We start from the raw sequence: 811 nt of genomic DNA on the forward strand, positions 1-811 counted from the left end.
TAATTTTCAAATTTTCCAAAACTACAACAAAAATTTCAACGAACGAATTGATTAAATCAATTTACGGGTTAATTTCATAGCTGTTTTCACATTCTGCTGAGCGTTTCTGAAATTCGAGAATTGAGTTACTCACCGGGCATTTATACGCTGGATCCTCATAAAATCGATGCCACAATTTACCATCCCCCACATGATCCTTGATATCTGCTATACTTCCAACCTGATGACGATTCGACAAAAATGTGGTATGCACGCACGCACACGCTCGTTACTCGTCCAAGCTCAACAGCCTCATTGCGTAGTGTGCAATCAACGGTGTTGACGAGGCCTTCTGCGAGGCTTCGAGCGGCTTCAGTCGCCTCCCTAGTTCCTCTATCGAACAACCAAACGATTTCTGCAACCTAGGGAAGGGGAGCATTCAACTCACTGCTGGAAGAATATATATTTGTTTTCCTCAGCTGAGCTCAGGAGTTTACATACAAAAATTCGGGTAGAAGTGTACAGAAACCAACAAAACGTTTTCTCAAAATTCGATCAAAATTTTTGTTAAGTCATTATACATGTTATCCCACACTGATCAACACTGAAGATCAACAAATGCAAATGCTCAACTACAGTGCGTGCGAATTTGATATGCAATTGCGGGGTATTTCTCAAGAATGATGAAAATCGATCTGAAACTATATCGCATAAATATGAACATGCGATAAAAGTAACCTTGATAGCGACAACTTGTTCATTATCGTTAATCCCAGAAAGTAACGCATATTCTCAACATTTGCATATCAATTGGCACGCACTGTTGGTGACA

This window comes from Perkinsus marinus (assembly GCF_000006405.1).
Source record: "Perkinsus marinus ATCC 50983 genomic scaffold scf_1104296960662, whole genome shotgun sequence".
NCBI classification, from domain to species: Eukaryota; Perkinsozoa; order Perkinsida; family Perkinsidae; genus Perkinsus; species Perkinsus marinus.